The sequence below is a fragment of the Chiroxiphia lanceolata genome, chromosome 8, assembly GCF_009829145.1.
Source record: "Chiroxiphia lanceolata isolate bChiLan1 chromosome 8, bChiLan1.pri, whole genome shotgun sequence".
Lineage (NCBI taxonomy): Eukaryota > Metazoa > Chordata > Aves > Passeriformes > Pipridae > Chiroxiphia > Chiroxiphia lanceolata.
Genome location: NC_045644.1, coordinates 36,159,168 through 36,178,130, shown reverse-complemented (window position 1 = coordinate 36,178,130; position 18,963 = coordinate 36,159,168). Strand labels below are relative to the sequence as shown.

Here is an 18,963-nt window from a genome sequence, read left to right as displayed (position 1 = left end):
GAAGGAAGTTGTTCTTCAAGGGCTTTGGCCTTCCCTCAAGGAGACACCTCTGTCTAGGAAAGCAAGTGAACAAACCCTGGTTTATCCTCCTGCTCACAGGGATTGTCTTTATGACATGAGCTTCCCCCAGCACCAGAACTGATTTACTTCTTCTCCACCAATATCTTACTACCCAACTGATGCTTATTTTGGAGCCACTTTCCTGGTCTTTGCAAGCTTGGGATGGGCAGTTCTCCTTCATGTCCATCCTTTGTGCTCACTCTCTTAAATCAGCAATCACTGACATGTCACCTGTGAGACTATAATTTTAATTATGACCTAATTTTAATTATAGGATCATACAGACTGTAACATTAATTATAATATTCTACTCCTCTGATGTATTCAGATGAGTTAATAAATTCATTGACTAACGAATGTTGTAGTTACATCCTTTACACCAGAGGAAAGGTGGAATAGAGAGGCAAAGGTGTGTCAGAGTCTGAGAAAAAAAGAGTCCAGAGGAGCAGTGCCAGGCTCAGCCCTGTTGGTATTTAGGGCATGAAGGAGATCCCTAAGTTATCAGGACACATATGTAAGTGTAGATCACTTCCAGATGGAGCCACTGTGGCACTTCCATAAATCCAGGAGGAAGCAGGTGGGTGGTTTCTCCTGCTGTTGTCGGTGCCAAGTGAGGTGAGGGTTCAGCAAACACCCTTCTCTCCAGGCACACTAATCCCTCCTGCTGGCCCATTCCCCATCCAGAGACTCCTGAGGTTAATCCTGGGCACTAATTTTACAAAGTCATTGGAGAGGTTTCCCTCCAGCTTGGTGCCACCTTTCCATGGCATGGCTGGAGCAGGGAAGCGTCTCCTGTGACACAGCGACAGCACCGAGGTGTCCCTGCCCACCAAGCTGGGAGAGTTGCCTGGGCTTTACCCATCTGAGCAGGGCCTGTCTGCTTCCATAACCAGTGTCCCTGTGCTCCTTCGCTCCCATCATGTCCAGGATTCTGGAATTGTCTCCTGTGGCAGCAGGGCTTGAAATGAATCCGCTGTTGCAGCCTGGACTGCGGTGCCTTCGTGCTGTTGCTCCAGGCTCTCTGCAGGTCCAGAATATTTTGGTTGCACTTTTTCCTTGGTTTTCTCCCCATTCCAGCTGCCTTGCAGCCCTGGGGGAATATGTCTTGTGTTGGCTTCTTTTCACAGGACTGAAGGAGGGCAGGGACCTTTGTGTAGGTACCCAATGCCTTTCCCTTTCCTGGCAGCTCCTTCCCTGGATGCCCTTCACCTCCTTGGAGCTGTGTTTTAATTAACACCTTCATTTAACAGTTGCACTTGATGATCTAAGAGCTCTTTTCTAGCCTATGATTCTGTCCAAACCTTTTGTTTTAGAGGCCTGAGTTGCCCCTTGTTTCACTTTACGCCCCCTCTCTCACTCCATTCATTCATAGCAAAGCCTCCCAGCAGTTCATTGACCTAATTTGGGTGGTTATTAATATTTTCCCATTTTATATGCATTCTTTATAGATAGTTTTTCTCCTTCCACCCTGGCTTTAAAGGTAAAATTCACCACTCTGTTTAGTTTCTGCCACACCAGGATGTTTACAAGAAAAGGTATTTTCCAGTGTCCCATGTGGCTTCTCTGAGATGTTTCCTGGAGGGTTCATGGAGCAGGTTTGTGTCTCCTCCCTACACAGCCTCTCCTTTGGTTGTCTTTGAGACTTGTTTTAATAGTTGAAGTTGTCCCTGGGAGTTGAAAGCTTGTTGCCCATGGACAGGTCCAAGTGTTAGGAGGCAGCACAGATCCAGAGGGATGGGTGTGTAGAGAAGGAAAATGTTGGTGCCAAGGACCTGCCATACAGACTAATTGCATTTCAGGGGGTTTTCCTTTTGGACTAATTCAATTCTGGTTCCTTGGACTCAATATTAAGCAGTGCCTGGGGAAGGAATTCAGCTGATGAAGCATCTCCTCCAGTTGAGCATCACCTGAAGGAACCTCAGCTCTTGCACTGCTGTCCCACTCAGAGGTGTGAGCAGGACCTGGCAGGGGATTCCCCTCAGAAACACAGCCCTTGTCTGGACAAAGAGATATTTTGATGCACCTTGTGTATAAAAACTGGTCTTTCTTTGCTGGGGATCTGATGGCAGCTTTTGCCTGAGGGTGGTTGGCAGTGATCCGGTCACACGTGGCACAGCCACCTGCTCTTGGGGTGGCCTGGGGGTGCCACTTCTGGCACCTCCATAAACATATTAAGGCTGGATTGGCCCTTCAGCTCCATAAATGGGTGAGAGCAGCTCATCTCCCTGCAAACTCCTGTCCTGGTGGAATGGGAAAGCTTTGTGTGCAGATGTTGTGTCTGCAGGACTCTGGGACCCGGGGGGGTTGACATCCAGCCAGCCCGTGGGGTTTGTGTGGATAATAAACAACCCTGGGCATCAGGAAAACGGGCTTTGTGTTTCTTCAGCTTGTTTTCCTTTAGAAATGCAGATAAGAAAAGCCAAGAGAGATTACAACCCCTGCCAAAAGGGAAGTTGGCCGAGTTAAGGGTTCCAAAAATGGAAACTCCCAATTAAAGAGAATGATTTAGTGAAGGTCTGACTCCGTGCTGGGCTGGAACTTTGGAAAACTCTGGCTGAAATAATTCACCAAGGAGTGGAACGTGACTAGATTAGTCTTTTTTTTTTTTTCCTGCAAGAAACAATATTTTCTGGCTCATGGCATCAGGGCAGCCTGGAACCTGTGATGATGGGCTCCATCTCCCTTGGTGTCCATTCTTTTCTGAATCAGGGACCATATGGGAACCAGCTTTTGCCTTGGCTGTTTTTGGTGCCAGACTGGGGGGAAATCTCCTGGGATGTGCAAAAAAGGGAGGAAATGGGGTTGCAATAATTTCTTTGAAGCTGTGTTAATAATTAAAGTCATTCTTCTCCTTGCTGTGGAGAAATAACAACTGATCATCAATACCTGTTCAGTCTGTGTGAGTTTAAACATCCAGGAAAACAGATTTTAGGTGGCATTATTTGACCGTTTTTCTTTCTGCTGGAGAATTATCACAGAGTTTAGCCTTAAATAACCTGCAATTTCATCCTGAAGCCACTGATAGTTTGGATCCAGGTTTGCCTCTCCAATTTTCCTGGCTACTGTAATAAATAGAATTAGAAAATCAGCTCAGAAATCAATGGAAAATGCAGGAGCAGCCCACCAAGGGAACCTGCAGGGTGATGTCCATAAATAAAGGTAACTGAGGCTGCTACATCAGGACTGTGCTTTCTGAAGGGGAATTGCTGTTTGCTGGCAGACTTTCCTCTTGAGAAGGTGCACTGTGGTGCTCACAAGGGATATATATTAAGTTAGCTTTTAAATCCAGGTCTGTCTTATTTAGGCAATAATCTCTACGCTGTCCCCTTGCTAAGCTGAGCTTTTGATGCGATAATGGCCCATGTCAGGTGTCAGAGGGTGAACAAAAATCAGGCTGCTGTTCTAATGCCTGCCTGCATGGGTTCCAGGGGATTAGGGCTGGCCTGAGGAAATACAAATGCAGCAGAAAGCTCTCAGACAATAATGAGCCCAGTTCCAGAGGGAATGGAAACGCATTGTGGTAATGGAAGTGGCCATTCCCGCTGTACGGGGTGGGAGCACCTGATGGTTTGTGCATTAGAAATACCAACCATTCCTTTGGTATTTATGCAAATGCTTTCTTCAGGAAGCACTGGGGATCCTTTGCTGATCCCAAGGCTTGGAGCTCGGTGTAGCACAGGCTTGGGAGCTTCAAACTCGGCGACCTTTGCAGGGGACGTCGAGGCAACGGTGGCATTAAACCAGTTCTGTGCATCCCTGGCTCTATAAATTTGTTGTCCAGCACATTTCTGAGCTGTCCTGAGGATTTATCCAAATAGCTTTGTAGGGATTATGCCACTGGAAGATGGGCTGTTTCTGTCCTGCTCTCATCTGCTGACTTAAATAACAGAGAATCACTTGAACAGTCAGACGTGTTATAAATAAAACTCAGTGATTCTTCTACTGTAGGGAACTACTGCTTTTTGGAACTGCTGGAAATAGTTGTGGGATCATTTGTGGCTTTTTCCAGCTTGCTGCTAGTCCAGTTGTCCTTGGTTGCACCTCAGCAACTCCCACGAGCTCCACCAGGAGCTGGGTCAGACCTCACTTTTATGTGCAAGCATTGATAAGGGAAAGGAAAGATGGAAATGCAGAGCCAGTGAGAGATGAAGGACAAGTATATGGATGGTGCTGGCGCCCAGGGAAGGTTTGGGAGGGAAAGATTTGGGCTCCAGAAGGAGGAGGTGGGAGAGCACCGTCTTCCCACTGTCACGTTTCCTTGGCAGAGCTGAAAAGGGGGTTGCCAGATAAAGAAGCTTCTTCCCATTCACCCCAAAACCTTCCCAGGCTGGGATGTGATGGGAATATCTCCAGAGTTTGGAAATGCTGGTGTATGTGGTTGTTTAAACAGCAGGGAGAGGGGAGGGAGCAGAGGGGGAGCCTCATATTTCAAAGAGGAGTAAATATTAATTGTTTTCCCTGCGGAAATTGGTGAGCGCGGCACCCGAAAACTGCACAGCGAGTCCAGCTGACCCCCGAGCAGCAGTTGTGTCACATTTGGAGATGAAATTCAGTCACCCAACTGTGAAATGGAAGAAATTTAATCCCTCTATAAGTGAAAAACCCAATGCAACCTTAACTCCGAAGTTGCTGCTGACGCCTCCCTCCCGCCCGCGGCTGATCCACCGAAACAAACCCTTTTCCTCCTTTCCCTTCTTCCCCGTAAGGAATAATTCACCAGTTTTCCTGGAGGCTCAAATGACTTTCCATATATAACTTACAGTCTAACTCTAATCCACATTCAGTTCAGGATTTCTACTCCCCTCTCATCCTTCCCTGCTGAGCCCTGTCCAGTCCCTAAAGGAGCTCTAAGAGGGACTTTGGATATGGGCCTGGAGAGACAGGACAAGAGGGAATGGCTTCCCACTGCCAGAGGGCAGGGTTAGATGGGATACTGGGAAGGAATTCTTGGCTGTGAGGGTGGGGAGGCCCTGGCCCAGGTTTCCAAGAGAAGCTGTGGCTGCCCCTGGATCCCTGGAAGTGTCCAAGGCCAGGTTGGATGGGGCTTGGAGCAACCTGGGCTAGTGGGAGGTGCCTCTGGGGGTGGAACAAGATGATCTTTAAGGTCCCTTCCAACCCAACCCATTCTGGGATTCCATGAAATTCTGCCAGGATGGGTCTGTGCCTTCCCTGCTGTGAGACCCACGTGATGGGATGTTCCCATCTTTGGGTGCCACAGGAAGGTGTGACCTCCCATTGCAGCAACTTATCCTGTAACACCCAGGAAAGGAGTCTGATTTAAAAAATATCCCTGATGCTTCCAATATGGTTGATGGATTCCAGTGAACTGCTGCCATGTGATATTATTAATGTTATTATTTTTCCATTTGTGTGTTTGCAGCACTTAGATGGTTTGGGTTGGAAGGGACATTAAAAGATCATCTCATTCCACCCCCTGCCATGGGCAGGGACACCTTCCACTAGCCCAGGTTGCTCCAAGCACCATCCAACCCGGCCTTGGACACTTCCAGGGATGGGGCAGCCACACTTAAGGCATCCCAAACCCCCCAGCTTGGCAGTGCCCTGAGTTATCCTGGCTGTGCTTCCATTGATTTGCCCTCAGCTGCATTTGCTCTATTTTCTCAGTGCCTGGCTGAACACTCCGTTAAATGATTCGAGGAGTGCTGAGCTGTAAATCTTTAAATCATCTGAAAAAAATAATAAAAAAAAAAAAAAGGCAAAACTGTTCTCGTGGTTTAGCTGATCCTGCAGCTTTTGCGTAGCTTTAACAAGATAAAACATCAAAATCACAGATAATGTGACATTTTGAATATGTGAGAAAGCTCAGTGCCTGAAACCATGAAAGAGGAGATCAAAGTCTGATCTTGCCCATTATATTGGGCGTTAATGTAAAACTATGGGGGTTTCTAATAGGACTATTGTGATTAAATTTCTGATGGAAGTTAAAAGCCCCTCATTCGTGGCTGCATTTAAAATTCCGTTTAGGAATGGGGATGGAGTGTTTCTGTCTCTGTCTGCTCAGCAAACCCTCACACTGAGAAGTGTTGGAGCTCTGTCTTTACTCTCTCTTAGGTTCATTTTCCGGTGGGATCGTCGGGTTGCTCTGCAGAAAACATCAAATGCCATCATTTATGGATCCCAAAGCAAGGGATTAGACTGATTCCAGGGGCTCCAGATTGTGTCACTGGAGTTGGCTTGGCTGTTGATGACCCAGAATAGCTGTGCCAGGCCCCCAGAGCTCCAGGTGCACGGGCAGGGCCTGCTGCTGGTCTTAGTCTCGGATTAAATCACAAGCTTTGCCAGACTCGGGTTCGTTTCCTAATCCTTTGTGCTGCAAGGAGATGCTTTCTAAGAAAAGTGTTTTTCTCGCTGTCCCTTCATTCCTTCGGAGGCTGTTCCTGGGCAGCAGTGATATCATTCATCTGGATGGCAAAATGGAATTCTTGTGGCTGGAAATCCTTTTAGGAGCCAGTAATGGGAAGCGGGCTGGCAGCAGGCCAGGGCAATGCTGGGACTCTTTCAGCAGGCAGGGAGATTGCCAGAGAGTGCCTACAGATGCTGGGCTGGCACAAATCACAGAGCAAACGACTCGGCATCTCCTTGAATTCCCCCCGCTTGCTTTCCCATTTCCTACGCTGAGGGAGATGAATGCCTCGAGTTTGGCTTTGAAAGATGTTTTATGATCCCGTTCCCAGCCCCTGCTCCCAAAGAAGCTGTTTTATTAACAGTGCAATAGCTGAGCTGTCATATTTTGCATCTGGGGCGGATTGGGATGTGAAAATATTTGTCAGGAGTGGAGCAAGTGCTTAGTGAGGCCATGACCTCCTGCTCTGAGGAGGAAATACAGCTCCAAGGGTTCTGTTCATTGCTCAGTAGCAAAGCTGACATTTAAAGCAAAAAGGATTTGCTTTCACATTTTATGGTCCCAGCCTTTACAAAGGGCTGGGAACACCCTTCCACTGGGCACAGGCTCAGCACCTCACAAAGCCCCCTGGAGAATTAGATATCAGCAAATGCTTTCCTTCCAACCACCTAAAACCAAACTCTGGTCACTTAAACTTCCTTTTAGTGAACTTGGTAGATGCAGAAGCAAAAAGAAGAGTATTTTCTCCTGGTTCTAAGGATGTTTCTACCCCTCTGGGTTATTTTAGAGCAGGCAGGTTTTTAGCAGCGCCTTGTTATCCAGGACAGCTACTTGGAAATGGCAAAACTATTCAGACTTCTCAGGAGAGAAGTGGAAGGTACAAAGGCTGGAAAGAAGCAACCCTGTACCTTCCCTTTCCTGAAGTGATGGTTTGGGGGCACATCCAGAGGTGGGAGTCTCCAGAGTGAAGGGTCCTTTTAAAGTGAGTCTCTTTGACTGGCTTCAAGCATTTTGCAATATTGTTTTGAACACTGGTGGGGGAGAGGAATTCAGCAGTTGGTTTGACCTGCAGCATCTCCTGTGCTGTTAAACAGAGGAGCTGAGCACAACAAAGCTGAGCTCTAGGGGTGCCAGGGGCCATCTCACTCCAGGAGTCAACAGGAGCCACTCTAATGAATCCCCCTTTGGAGTCAGGGACTGTTGGATGTCACGGCTGGGCTTGGAAATAAAACCAGTCTAATTTGCCACGAGTTTTAGTGCTCAGAAGATGAGTATTTGTAGTAGAGGGCGTCTCTCCTGCTGCTGTTGGGGATCAGGAGAGGGATCAGGATGTGTGGAAAGGGTGCTCAGAGATAAACACTACTGAGATGTTTGTATATTCAAAGTGTCCTTAGGAAAAAAATTGCTGCCTTCAAACATGTTCAATCGTATTTTATTCTGTACTTTTAAAACCTATCCAAGACCTTGAAATAGTTTACAGTCACAGCAGTACCTCTCTCCCTTTAGCAGTGTTCTTGTTTGGAAGAATCCTATTGTCATGTTGGCAGTTCACCAGGGCAAGCAAATTGATAATTTTCATGAAGTCCTTCATCTATAAAAAAAACCCTTTCACTAGATTTTTGAGGGTAGTTCTGTTAAAAAGTAAAATTATCCAGGAACACATTCAAAATACATCACCTGCTTCCAAAGCTGGAAGGAAGCATCCAGCCTGATCTTTTCTCAGAAAACCATTTTTACAATGATTTTTCAGAGAACTTCAGGCCAATATTTAAACTTACAAAGTCCACTTTAGGAGGTCCTAAACCCTTGTGAAATTAGTGCACATGGACAAAATGGGGAAAAACGATCAAATATGGGGCAAAAAATGAACAAAAATGGGGGGAAGTGACAAAAAATGAGTGAAAAGGCAAAAAAGGGACAAAGAAATAAGACCACAAATGGAGAGAAATTAAGCAAAAATGGGGGGAAATGAACAAAAAAATGGGGAAAAATGAACCAAAAATTAACAAAAATGGGGGAAATGAGCAAAAATGACAAAAAAAATGGGGGAAATGACCAAAGGTGAAGGAAGAAAAGGGGGGAAATGGACCCAAAGTGGGGTGAGGGAGGGGACACGAGTGGACTTGGTGACAGTGGGGGATGATGATGATGAAGAACGAGGGTGAGGAAGGTCAGTGCAAATCTCCGGTGTCAATGGATGAGAATCCAGAGCAACTTGGGGTGGATGGGGGCTTCAGGATGAGACCTGCAGGTGAGCAGAGGGTACTTTGCTGGCCCCAAAAATGAATAATGGAGAAAACAACCCGATTTCAGCAAGTGGTGCCAACCTGTTCATGGTGAGCCCTCAGTGACCCCGGGCTTTGTCATTGCTGTGCCGGGTATTTATTAGATAAGGTGCAGCATTATCGGGCTTTTCCATTAGAAAGGACCCCACAGCCAGCACACATTAGTCATATTTATCCATCTAATAAAACCTGACACTGCCAGCTTAGACCTGTTTGTTTGGATTTTCTGCCCTTGCTCTTTACTCTCAGTTTCTATGGGAACCTGGGCCGTTCCTGCGAGGGAGAGCAAAGGGATGAGGAGAGGGCTTGGAAAACATAACTCTGGTTCTCTGCTGAATTCCAGCCAAATAAACCGGGAAGGGAAACAGCAAGGCAAGAGAGTTGATGGTCGTTGAGTTCCCTCCTTCTTGAATCATCTGGGTTAGGTGCTTTTATGCTTTTTTTTTTTTTTTCGCTTTGAAAATCCATGTGTGAGGCTTAAAAGCCGGGTTCCCATTTTCTGGGAGGAGGCAACAGGTTGCCCCACTTGCCTTTATGACTCTTTTAGTGCAAAGATTGTATCCCAACCCTCTCCTTTGCATAGAATTAATTACAGCTCACAAGTTGAAAATGTGACTTCATGTACAATTCAGTGCAGGTTTCAAAGAAACACTCTCTGGTTCATTTATTCCAGTCTATCCTTTGGTATCCACTGCTTTTGTCAGTGAGTCGAGGTGATTAATGAAGATGAGCTGAAATAATGAGCAGAAAATAATTAGACAAACCCCCTTAAGGACATTTCTTGCTGCACCACTGGCTGTGAATTCTGTACAAGGTGTTGGACTGATGGTTGGGCTTGATGATCTTAAAGGTCTTTCCCAACCTAAATGATTCACTAATTCTGTGTTTGCATTTCAATCTGACTTGGAAGAATATTGATGTAACACTTGGAGTACAGTGTCTAACAAGGTAAAGATGAATTGCCCTTCTTTCAACAGGTCTGTGTTTAAAATCCAGTGGATTTGACAAACTCTGAAAGGATATATATATATATATATATATATATATATATATATATATATATAATAAAAGGCTTTTGAAACAGTTGGCCCAGAGGAGCTGTGGCTGCCCCATCCCTGGAAAGGGTTCAAGGCCAGGTTGGACAGGGCTTGGAGCAACCTGGGCTAGTGGAAGGTTTCCCTGCCCATGGCACAGGGTGGCATTGGATGAGCTTTAATGTCCCTTCCACCCAAACCATTCTGGGATTCTGGGATTTCAACACTCACTCAACACCAGCAGAGCAACTTGATGTTGGAGGCTCTGGGAGAAAAGGCTTTTTTCACAACCTTTGGGCTGAAATAGCCCTGTCCTTCCATTCAGGAATCCAGAGGAAGAATTTGGAGCCCTGGCAGCTTTGGAAAGACAACTGCTGTCAAGGGGCCGGTGCAGGCCATGAACAGCCTCACGTGGAAAAGCATGGAAACCTGCTGTGCTAGAAAATAAACCAGCCATGTGTTTCTGGGCCACAATCAGCTAAAACACGGCCACCTCTCTAAAAAGCAAATTTTGGTTTAGCCCTGCTGGCTGCAGACATTCCTGATCCCCACATATCACTTACAAAGCAGTTCTGACCCCCCCTGCCCTGCCTGGGGTTAATCAGGAGCCGGCGGCGTCCTGGCAGTCACATTTCACAGAAGCACGTTTGTTCAGGCCTTTTCTAACTCATTTTCAGGCAAAGGGAAGCTAATTTGAAACCTCCATTGCCTAATTCCCGGAAAGGAAGAAGGCATTAAGTCTCTCCTGGGAGTCTCAAGTGGCAGCGTAGCCATTAGCGGAGGGGAAGTGCAGGAAGATGATCTTTCTCAGAAACCACGTGTTGGGCTATAAAGTTCTTCCCCAGAAGCCACTGTTTACCTTTTGGTTAAGTATTGTTTTATTACATGAAAAAAAACCCCGTGTTTCTGGGTCTCTGCATCCTCTCAGTGAGCGACAGGTGGGATTTTGTTGTTTGGTGAAGACGTTGAAAAAGGGAGGAGTAAAACCTACTTGTTAAAGGAAGAGATGATACTCTCTGAAAATAGAAATGGGCTTTGGGAAAGGTTTTGTGTGCTGACTGACCACTGAGTGACATTGGAGAAGTGCTTGCAGGACAAAAAATCACAGAATCACAGAATGGTTTGGGTTGGAAGGGACCTTAAAGCTCATCTCGTTCCATGGGCAGGGACACCTTCCACTAGCCCAGGTTGCTCCAAGCCCCGTCCAACCTGGCCTTGGACACTCCCAGGGATCCAAGGGCAGCCACAGCTTCTCTGGGCAACCTGTGCCAGGGCCTCCCCACCCTCACAGGGGAGAACGTTTTCCCATTATCCCATCTAACTCTGCCCTCTGGCAGTGGGAAGCCATTCCCCCTTGTCCTGTCACTCCAGGCCCTTGGAAATAGTCTCTCTCCATCTTTCCTCTTGGCCCCTTCAGGCCCTGGAAGGCCACAATCAGCTCACCCCAAAGCTTCTCCTCTCCAGGCTGAACAATCCCAACTCTCCCAGCCTTTCCTCCCAGCAGAGCTGCTCCAGCCCTCGGATCCTCTTGGAGCCCCCTCTGGACTTGCTCCAACAGGTCAAATCCTTGCTGTGATCTGGGTTTTGCCTGATGTGATCACACAGAGGGATCATCCCTTTGTGAGGACTTGAGTTTCTGTTGAAAAAAGCATCTCAGGGCACCCCTGTGCCACAAAGTATCTCTGTATTCTCCAAGTGGAAAAAAATGTGGATTTATTGCCATAGTAAAAACAGTGGCACAGCCCTTCCCTTAGGGGGACCAAGGAGGATGCTAAGCAATGGTTTCTGGTCCTAAAACCCTTGTTATGAAGCTTGTCCTGAGGTTCATGAGGGTGGTTTCGGTGTGCAACACTCTGGTCTTGCTTATCACACCTTTCCAGTAGCTCCTGCAAACCCACAAAGCCTCGAGAGACTGGAAGAGTATTCAAGGAATTATGACTACATGCTTGCTCTGCTTCTCCACGTGCTTCCTCCCGAGAAAAATGGTCCTTTGACCTGATCCCAGACATCCCACAGGTGTTCTGGAGTAAGTCTACCAATGTGTCTTCATTTTACAGATCAGGAAATGGATACAAAGAGATTTCAGTGAATTAAAGGCACAAAAACCAAGGCAGAAGTGGAGCTGACACCATCCTTCTCTCTCTCATCTTCAGTCCTCAGCTGTAAATGGAACTGGCAGAGAAGGAAAAACCTTCACCTGCAGAATGACTTCCCCTTCAACGAGCTAACATAGGGTCATTTTAGGAAATAGGAAGAAAATTTTAATGGTTTTGGTCTGGGTTGTGAAAGAATTGGTCTGTAAAACTCAGGTACTTCAATGTGGAGGAATTCCTTAGACCAGGCTGTGCTCAGCATTACCCCAGGTGTTGGACATTTAGAGACATTCTAAAATCCCACCAGAGTTTAGTGAATCAGGGTCTCCCTTTCACAAATAACATCTTGAAAATGCCAAATGATAGGCAATTTTCAGGCTGCAGAGTCCCACTTTCAGTCATGACTCACAGAGGGTCATTCCCAGCCCTGTGCCTTTCTCCAGGTGTTTCCCAGTGGAGCTCTGAATGTTTCCCAGTGAGCTGACGTTTTCCTAGGACTCTCATAAACTCTTGAGGGGAATGATTGTCTCAGAGCCTGTCTTTTGGCATTGGAAGTTTGGGTAATATTTTTTTTTTCTATCTCTGTTTAATTTCTTCTGACACTAGGGTCCCTCTGCAGATCTTTGTGGTTCATCCTGGTTTTTTCTGCTTCTCCGAATAGCTGAATGTGCACAGAACTCCTCACAGGAACCTTTCTCTGTCTGAATTTTAAATCCATCAAGCAGCACCAGTCCCAGCCCAGCACCTTGCAGGGTCATAGGTGGTGACCCTCCACTCTCCAAAGCAGTTATTTATCCATGAGAAGCCCTTTCCTTTTGTCTCTTGGCATGTCTTTAATTGCCTTTGCTGGGGAACATTCTGAGAAATCATTTGGAAACCACACAAACTCTGTCAAACATATTAACCTGATGTATGACCCCTTCAGGAACCTCGAGGTGTCCCCTTATGGGAGTAAATAATTTTTTTCCTGCTCTTGATGATAATTTTCACTGATAGAGATGATAAAAGCCATAGGACCTGGGGTCAGCTCTGCAAACCTTTCACAGAATCTCAGAATTATTTAGGTTGGAAAAGACCTTCCAGACCATCCACCTGGGCCTTGTTGGAGCTCAGCCCACGGATCCAGCCTGTCCAAATGCCTCTGCAGAGCCTTCCTGCCCTCCAAATGTCAACACTCTCATCCAGAATGATTTATAAAATACTTTTGTTGCCTCCTGGGGAAGCAGTGTGTTGGTCCTACCTACAGAAAAGATAGGTCAGGAAAACAGGGGACCTTGGAGAGCTGCAGGGAGCTGAGACAAAAGGGCAGGGAGGGGAGGGAATTGCTGCAGGGGCAAACGAGGGATATTGCTGTTTTTTCAGGGACATAATGATGGTGTTTTGAAAAAGTGAAGATGTTCATAAAAGCAGGATAGAAACCAAGTGAGAGTCTAAGGGTGCACAAGAACACCTCCCGAAGGCAAGGCCTCTCTTAAAGCTGTTTTAAGGATGTGGGTGTGTGGCAATGAGCTCAAGGCTTGCCTATGGAAACGTGGGATATTCCTGCCCTCCAGTGGAAGTATGGGAAAGTGCCTGTCTCGACTGGAAGCCCACAAAGGGATACTAAGAAAGCTCCAGGAAGCTCCTTGCTTTGGATCTGCCGTCCCCTGAGTCACCACTGGTGTTTCATAGCACAGCCCTTGGTCCTCTCTAGATCCCCCTGCCCATGGTGACCTTTATGCCACTAAATTTTCCAAACCTGGGGCACTGATCCAAGGAGATGATGTGTAGCCTGTGAGATTCCAGTGTTGGAGGGAGGGTGGCTTGGAGGGGTGTTTTGGGGAGTGAGAGTCACGTTCAGCTCCTGGGGTGCCACGAGCCCTTCTCCAAAATGAGCTGCGTGGGAGGTGTGTTAAAAATATTGTCCTCCATCAGAAGAGAGGGAATGAGTTTTTGAATTGCTGGGATGTGCAGAGCTTAGAGCCTTCCAGCTTTCCTGTCCTCCCGAAACAAGCCAGCTTTCCCAGCCAAGGAATTATCCGCGGGAGAAAAACTTGGGGGTTAGGGTGGTTTGTTTGCTTCCTTGTCTTTCTAATCTCTCTCCAATTAGCACATGATAATATTCCAATGTTGACAAAGCACTCGGTAGTTTTCTCATGTGGTGAATTTGGGCTGAGCCTCGGTGAAGAAGTGAGAGCTCTGCTTTTTCCTGGCAGTAGCTGCCATGTGTTAAAGAAATGTCTGATAAAAGCTTCCTTTTATCTGGTCAAGACAAGCTGTAAGATTGAACAGCTCCTCTCCCACCATGGCAGACACAAACAGGCTTCCAGAGCAGGCACCAGGCGCTGGGAAACAAAACTCTGGGGTTTTTTTCTGCTGTCAGACATTACAAGTAGGGGCCTTGAGTTCCTCAGTTTGTTGCAGTTATATTCAGATCTGTTGGAAGTGCCAATATAGGAGTGACCTCACTGCATCCAGCTGTAGCTGACCCCATGTCCTGTCTCTCCTGTGCCCAGTAGCTGCTATCTGGGAACGGGGAGAAGAGCAAAGAGGTGATTATTGATTGTGATCCTTCAGTCTCCAGCGGTTTGGGACTCAGGGACTTCCTGCTGTTGATAGATTTATAACCCTTAATGGGTTTCTCTTTCCTGGATCTGCACAGTTGCTTTCCATGACACAACACGGCTTGGACAGTGGCACCCTGTGCTGGGTTAGGAACTGGCTGATGGCTGGGCCCAGAAAGTGGTGGGAACGGAGCTGCATCCAGTTGGGATCCGTCACCAGTGATGTCTCCAGGGATCAGTGCTGGGCCCAGTTCTGTTTAATGTCTTTATTGATGATCTGGATGAGGGGATTGAGTCCACCATCAGCAAATTTGCAGATGACACTAAGCTGGGGGAGTGATGTTCTGGTGAAAGGCAGGAGGGCTCTGCAGAGGGACCTGGACAGGCTGGATCCATGGGCTGATTCCAAGGGGATGAGGTTCAAGCAGGCCAAGGGCCGGGTCCTGACCTTTGGCCACAACGACCCCCTGCAGTTCTACAGGCTGGGGACAGAGTGGCTGGAGAGCAGCCAGGCAGGAAGGGAGCTGGGAGTGTGGATGGACAGGAAGCTGAACAGGAGCCAGAGTGTGCCCAGGTGGCTAAGAGGGCCAATGGATCCTGGCCTGGATCAGGAACAGTGTGGTAGCAGGAGCAGGGCAGTGATTCTTGGCCTGGACTCAGCACTGGTGAGGCCACCCCTGGAGTGCTGTGTCCAGTTCTGGGCCCTCAGCTCAGGAAGGACATTGAGGGGCTGGAGCAGGTCCAGAGGAGAGCAGCAAGGCTAGGGAAGGGACTGGAGCACAAGTGCTGTGAGGAGAGGCTGAGGGAGCTGGGGAGGCTCAGCCTGGAGAAGAGGAGGCTCAGGGGAGACCTCCTCACTCTCTGCAACTCCCTGACAGGAGGGGGGAGCCAGGTGGGGGTCGGACTCTTCTCCCAGGAACCAGCAGTAGGACAAGAGGGGTGGGTCTTCAGCTGTGCCAGGGGAGGTTTAGGTTGGATATCAGGAAGAAATTCTTTCCAGACAGGGTGATCAGCCATTGCAATGGGCTGGGCAGGGAGGGGGTGGAGTCACCATCCCTGGAGGTGTTTAAGGTGAGACTGGATGTGGCATCAGTGCTATGGTCTGGGAACCACAGCAGGGTTGGATCAAGGATTGGACCTGATGATCTCAGAAGTCTTTTCCAACGTGGTTGATTCTCTGATTCTGTGAACCTTTGTCATCTCCTACCAGAGTTGTTTTTTTCCCAGGAAGAGGCCCCTACAACAGAACCCCATCCAGATCTGTGCTCCTTACCATCACTGTCCAGAACCTTTTCCAATCCAAAAAGGTGAATGAATGACCATTACCATGTGCTTCTCCAGGATTTTTTCCCCTCACTGCATTCCTACAGGATTTCAAGTGAAGGTATTATCTTGTCCTTGGTCTCTTTGCAGTTTTTCACCTTGGGCTTTTTTTTGCTGGTTTTGGTGATTTAATATCCTTGACCAGCATTGTCATTTTTTTTATTCCCCCCCCCTTTTTCCAGTTCATCCCTAAAGATGTTGAGCAGGAAGGATTTGAGCACTGTTGGCCTCCATCCATTAGGAAAAACGAGCCATATATTACTATCTGCTGTTTCCTGGTTTTAACTGTTTTTTAATCAATGCACAGACCTTCCTTCTTATGTCATGGCAGCTTCATTTGTGTAACAGCCTTTCAAACCTTGTCAAAAGCCTTTAGGAAATCCAACTGTATCAAGCAGATCTCTCCTGCCTGTGTGCCTGACGGCTCCTTCAAAGAACTCCAGTAGGCTTGGGAAGCCTGTTGGCTCTTCCCCAAAGAAGGCAGATTTACTCATGTGTCAAGGAATTCTGTTAGGACAGATGCTGGGCTTGGTGGGGCACAGGGCTCTGGATCCCATCAGAAAGCCACTTCCATCCCTCAGCGAGCGGAGCTGGTTCCCAACCGCGGTCGGTTCACCTGGAGTTCACACGGGAGCGCTGGGTGAGGACCATCTGGTCCTGGAGACCCTTTGGTTGACTTGACACTTCAGTTGGTGGTGGTTACCCCGGTGCTCCCCCTGGGAAGGGAGATTGCAGGGGGAGGATCTCCCCAAGACCTTCCAGGTTGAACCCAGGGGTAAAAAGTGCATTGAGCTTTTCTCACATGGCTTTGTTCTTCTCGGTGAGCTCTTCCTGGAGCCTCTGGAGACCTTACAGCCTACAGGCTCCTGCTGCTGCTGTGATTGAGAAGGGGTTATTATTTGGTTTTAAGCCTTTTGAAGTTGTTACTTGCTTTTTTTTGCCTGTCTTATGGTGTTCTTCTTTCAACTGGACAGGATTTGGTTCTTTTTTTCTTTCCTCTTAATGGATTTGTTTGAAACTACTTCATATTTGAAGGATGCCTTCTTGCTTTTAATGTAGTGGCTCATCCTGCTGCTCAGCCACATCAAATTCCTTTTGACCTCTCCTGGATCCACAGTGAGAGCTGGGATGTTGGCTGAATCCAGATGCCCCCGTGTCACTGCTAAGATTGAATCCTCCTCTTCAACTTTTTTAGCTACTCTTGCAATTCCCTTCTTTGATTTGCTGAGTGCAAGAGTGGTGCTTCTATTTTGAACCTCTCTTCAGCCCTCCAGCCATGTTTGAGCTCAGCACATCATTGTTTCTGTTAAAGGGAGGTTTGAAATGGGTCTGGCATCAACGTGGTTGTGGCTGCCCCTGGATCCCTGGAAGTGTCCAAGGCCAGGTTGGACGGGGCTTGGAGCAACCTGGGCTAGTGGGAGGTGTCCCTGCCCATGGCAGGGGGTGGAATGAGATGAGCTTTAAGGTCACAGCCACTCTTGCTCATCCTAATGGTCAGTAATCTCATCTTAATACTCTCCTTCCCTGGTTAGAATGGAATTTCCCTCTGCAGATGATCTGCATGACTTGCTAATTTGCTTTGATAACCTGATTTAACACGACAAATTACTCTTTCCTTAGGACAGGTGTGGTCTTCCTGTTCCCAGCATCTCCTGTGGCTGCAGTTCTGGCATCCCAGCCACGGTCATGCCATGCCCCCCGTGCCATACCCTTGAGAGTTACCCCTCCTAGTTCTCCTGTTAGTCATCCTTAGACCTTTCTGAGATGTTTGTGGGACTGCACATGCACAGTTGTGTTGGTTTTTCTCTCTCTCCAGGTTGTCTTCAAATTGACCCTTCTTTTTGATGCTTTTTCTTGACTTTTGCCAGATCCTGGCCTTCATTATTTGTGTGGAGTTGTGAAGCTCTTTCTGCCTCTGCGGAATCTATCCCCAGCATGGCCTGAGACGCTGATTTTGCTTCCCAAAGCAATACTCACACAAGAAAGCAAAATCCTAACAGCTAAACCCAATTAAAAGTGGGTTTGGCACAGGGAGATCCCGGGATGGGGTGGGTTATGTGGAACTTATCTCTTCCCACAGTTCCATCTGCCTGCCAGAGTGAACAAGTGGAGCGAGGAGCCTCGCTTTGTGTGCACACGTCCTTGCTTTGTAAGGAAAAACCTGCTTCCTGCCTGCTCCCACTTTTTCAGTAGGATTTGATGTAATATTCCCCTTCCTCCCCGCCTTCCTCTTCCATGTCACCTCTTTTTTATTCTAAGTTAATTAGGAGGAAACGTGCCAGATGCAACAACTCCCACCAGCAGCGCCTGGAGTGCTCCCACGTTGGCCAAGGGAGGAAAACCTTGAGGGTTTTGCAGTGATGCTTTGGGAGGCTTTTAGTCTGGTGATCCTAAAGTAATTAGTAGCTCTCTCTGATGCTCTGTGGGCATTTTGAGGGAGCCACTGGATCAAGGGAACATCATTACCCATCAATGCCTCCAGATCCTATCACACATGGGTCTGCTTGATAGTTTGGAAGAGGCTCCAGAAACATTGAAGAGATGGAAAAGAAAAGGCCCTGGGGAAATCTTAGAGAACCTTTCAGTGCCTAAATGGGATCCGAGAGAGCTGGAGAGGAACTTGGGATAAGGGATGGAGGGACAGGACACAGGGAATGGCTTCCCACTGTCAGAGAGCAGGGTTAGATGGGATATTGGGAAGGAATCCTTCCCTGTGAGGGTGGGGAGGCCTTGGCGCAGGTTGCCCAGAGAAGCTGTGGCTGCCTCTGGATCCCTGGAAGTGTCCAAGGCCAGGTTGGGTGGGGCTTGGAGCAACCTGGGATGATGGAAGGTGTCCCTGCCCATGGCAGGGGGTAGGATGAGATGATCTTTAAGGTCCCTTCCAACCCAACCCATTCTGGAATTCCATGAAATGCCCCTCGGCAGCCCTTGGGGAAGGGACACAAGTTCACTCAAGGTGAACCTCTGCCTCTTAGAGCAGCTGTCAAGCTGGAAACCATCTAACAGGGGACTTTTTCCCAGAGGATTGGGGCCATTTGGAAAAAGAAACAAGGGCAAAACACCAACACAGCTCTGTGTGAACCCCTTGGGACTTGGACAAATGTGCAATAAGCAGCGAACACAGCGAGTCGGACCAAGAAGTGTGTCCAACATCAGCAATATATCGATCTGTTCTCACTTTCTTTAAAAAATTTAAGAGGAGAAAGCTGCAACCAAGCGTTTGTTGCCATGGTGAGCCTTTCCTGTGCAGGCAACACGGTC

The 18,963-nt window shown here is 47.7% G+C and overlaps 1 protein-coding gene across 6 annotated transcripts in view; it reads left to right on the top strand.

Moving 5' to 3' along the window:
* Positions 1-18,963, top strand: part of PRKG1 (protein kinase cGMP-dependent 1) — a 393,869-nt gene that overhangs the window by 336,359 nt on the left and 38,547 nt on the right. The gene's annotated exons all lie outside the window — the stretch shown is intronic.